Raw genomic sequence first — 4,018 nt, 5'->3', positions numbered from 1 at the left:
AAGAGCCAGATGTATGTTCTGATGTTTCTTGAGATGTGGTAGGATCTTGAGTATGCTCCCCCTGCATTGGTGCATCTTCCTTTGACATAGTCACCACAGTTTCAATAACATCAGAGTGTAATCCATCAGAGTTTACAGTATCAGGACTTAGACTGTCAGGATTTTCATTATCAGAATTTGAGTCTTCATTTTCAAATCTCAGCTGATCATGATCAATGAAATCTTCAAGACCAGTAATCTTCTTGTCATCAAAAGAGACATTGATAGATTCCATGACCACTTTTATTCTCAAATTATAGACTTTGAAGGTTTTTGTGGAAAGTGGATATCCAACACAGATTCCTTCATCAGCTTTTAGATCAAACTTGGATAGCTGTTCAGGATGAGTCTTGAGAACAAAACACTTGCATCCAAATACATAAAAGTACTTCAGATTTGGCTTCTTTTTCTTCACCATCTCATATGGTATTTTTCCATGCTTGTTAATAAGTGTTGCATTTTGAGTAAAACAAGCAGTCTGCACAGCTTCAGCCCAGAAATAAGTTGGAAGCTTTGCTTCTTCAAGCATAGTTCGTGCAGCTTCAATGAGAGTTCTATTCTTACTTTCAACAACTCCAATTTGCTGTGGAGTTCCAGGAGCAGAAAATTCCTGCTTTATTCCATGGTTTTTGCAGAACTCTTCCATTATCAAATTCTTGAACTCAGTGCCATTATCACTCCTTAAGATTTTCACAGAATCTTTGACCAATTTATCCAGACGTTTGACATGATCAATCAAGATAGATGCAGTTTCACTTTTTGTGTGCAAGAAATACACCCATGTGTATCTGGTGAACTCATCCACTATGACCAACGCATATTTTTTCTTTGCAATAGACATGACATTTACTGGACCAAATAGATCAACATGTAGTAGATGATAAGGCTCAAGAATTGATGATTCAGTCTTGCTCTTGAAGGAAGATTTTCTTTGTTTGGCCTTCTGACATGAATCACAATGACCATCAGGAGCAAATACTGACTTTGGCAATCCTCTCACAAGATCTTTCTTGACCAGTTCATTTATATTGTTGAAATTTAAATGAGAGAGTTTCTTGTGCCAATTCCAGCTTTCTTCAATTGATGCTCTACTCATCAGACAAATTGCACAACCATCAGTACTTGTTGAAAGCTTAGCTTCATAAATGTTACCACGCCTGTATCCTTTCAGAACAACTTTACCTTTAGATTTACTCACAATTTCACAGTGTTCTTCAAAGAAATCAACATGATAACCTCTGTCACAGATTTGACTTATACTCAGCAGATTGTGTTTAAGTCCTGAGACCAGAACTACATCTTTAATTATGACATTCCCAAGATTGATATTGCCATATCCCAATGTTTTTCCAATGTTGCCATCTCCATAGGAAACACTTGGGCCAGCTTTCTCCACAAATTCTGATAGCAGGGCCTTATTTCCAGTCATATGTCCTGAACATCCACTGTCCAGAACTAGAATATTTTTCCTGTTGCCCTTTGTTTTAGCAGCTTCAGAACTGCTCTCAGCACTTTCTTTATCAGCATTTTCCATCAATGCACAGTTCTCCTCACTTTCAGAGTCTGAGGTGTCTGTCCAGCTTTTCTGCTTTGTGACAAGAGCCTTGCCTTTATCACCCTTTACCTTCTTGCAATTAGGAGATATATGGCCTTTCTCACCACAGTTATAGCATTTAACATTGGTATAATCTCCTCTGTCAGACTTTCCTCCTCTGCCTTCAGATCTTCTGAAATTCTTCTTATCAGAACTTATGCCTTTCCTGGAAAACTTCTTTCCCTTCCTGAACTTCCTGTATGTAATCTTTGTGATTCCTTTCACCATAAGAGCACACAGCTTCATCATCTCCTCATCAGCATCAGTTTCAGGCAAATAGCCATATCCCTCAGTTAAACCTTTGCTGTTATCTCCAATAGTAATCACTGGGCCAGCTTTCTCCACCACATTTGATAGCAGGGCTCTATCTCCGGTCATATGTCTTGACGATCCACTGTCAAAAATCCACACTACCGGTTCCACCTGTTTAATGCCCTGCAACACAAATGAATTAAACCTTCTTCGGAACCCAAACTTGGTTGGGCCCGACATACTTATAGAATTGACCTTTGTCAGGCAAAACAACATTCTTAACTTTAATGTTCTCAACTTTCTCAATGACTGGACATTTGAACTTGTAAACAGCCTTAACAAATTTCTGTTTAGGCTTAGGCACACATGTCTCCTTTCTAGCCTTAGGAGGACTAGCAGTCTTAGACCTATCATGCTTCCTATTATTCACATGCTGACGAGGAGTAGTCTTATCACTAGAAACATGCTTACCATTAAAATAAGCATACATCAAATTAAAAGCACAAGACATACAATTAGGAACACCACATACTTTATGAGAGGGATTAGCAACAGGAAAATTATGCATGGTAGACATGGCATTTTTGTTATCCAACTCATGTGTGTCTCTGTTAGTCTCAGTTGCTTTCACAACTTTGACTGGAACTTTCGACACACTTGGATTGGAAACAACCTTCTCATTAGCAAGATTTTCAGCATGTATTTCTTCTTGACTAATAAAGAAGGTCTCATCAAATGGTTCATCAATTGATTCTTTATAGAGGGGTTTATCAACACCCTTAAGCACATGTGGTACTTCCCTACCTTTAGCACATACATGAGGAGGGGAGTTTATGCCTAATTCTCCAATAGCAACATTGTAATCAAAACCTATTCCAGATGTTTTATCAATATCTTGCTTATTGTAGAACTCTTTAGCCTTCAAACAAGAATTAAAGTAAACTTTAACCTTAGTCTCAAGACCGGTGATCTTGTCTTTAAGAATAGTTTCGAGTTGTCTATAACAGTTAACTCTATTCTCTAAAAAAGATACTTGTTCTTTTAATTTGTCTTGATTAATGTGCACAAGTCTTAATTCATTGACCTCTTTCTCAAGGTCTTTGATCTGTTGAATTAACATTTCATTATCACGACAAGCACAATCTAAGGTACCTCCTAGATGATAAACTAGTTCAGCATCAGTAAATTTTACCTCTTTTCTTGATGATGAAGTATTTCCATCAATGGCCATAAGAGCAAGATTCCCATCTTCTTCATCTTCACTATCAGTATCATCCCAGCTTCTTCCCTTTTCCAGATAAGCCCTTTCAGAGTTACTCTTCTGATTTGAATCATAAGAGTTCTTTCTTACTTGCTTTGGCTTCCTGTATTCTGTGGCAAAGTGTCCCAACTCATTGCAGTTAAAGCATCGAATGGTGCTCCGATCAACCATCCATGTTTTGTATCCACCACTGCTGGTGTTAGAGGATGAAGATCCACCTTTCTGGAATCTGTTGTAGTTGGACTTGTACTTGAAGTTGGGATTTCTCTTGAATCTGACATTGGAGAATCTCTTGATAATCTGGGCCATTGACTCATCTTCCAATTGCTCCAGCTCTTCCAAGGAGTAAAAATCATCACCAGATTGATTTGTAGTAGGAGGATCATATTCTGCTACTATCACATTTTCCTCAGCCTTGGAAGACTGTACCATTCTCTCCGACTGTTGAGATTGTTGTTGTTGTTGTTGACCTTCAGCTACTAGAGCAGTAGACGTGTTGACCACTCTACCTTTCCCATAGACTTCCTTCTGATGAATCTGCTCCAACTCATAGGTTTTTAACACACCATAGAGCCTTTCCAAAGAAATCTCACTCAGATCTCTTGCTTCTCTTATGGAAGTGATTCTATGTTCAAGATGAGTTGGCAGTGTTAAAAGGAACTTTTTGTTGACCTCCCTGATTGAATAATATTTTCCATTTATGTTCAGGTTATTGATCAATGCATTGTACCTCTCAAACACTTCAGTAATTCCTTCTCCTGGATTGGATTTAAAATGTTCATACTCAGAGGTTAGGATCTCTAACTTGTTCTCCCTAACTTCCTCTGTGCCTTCATTAATCACCTCAATAGTTTCCCAGATGTGTTTGGAAT

The sequence above is a fragment of the Apium graveolens genome, chromosome 1 (genome assembly GCF_009905375.1).
Source record: "Apium graveolens cultivar Ventura chromosome 1, ASM990537v1, whole genome shotgun sequence".
NCBI classification, from domain to species: domain Eukaryota; kingdom Viridiplantae; phylum Streptophyta; class Magnoliopsida; order Apiales; family Apiaceae; genus Apium; species Apium graveolens.
Note: the sequence above shows the minus strand (reverse complement) of the source record.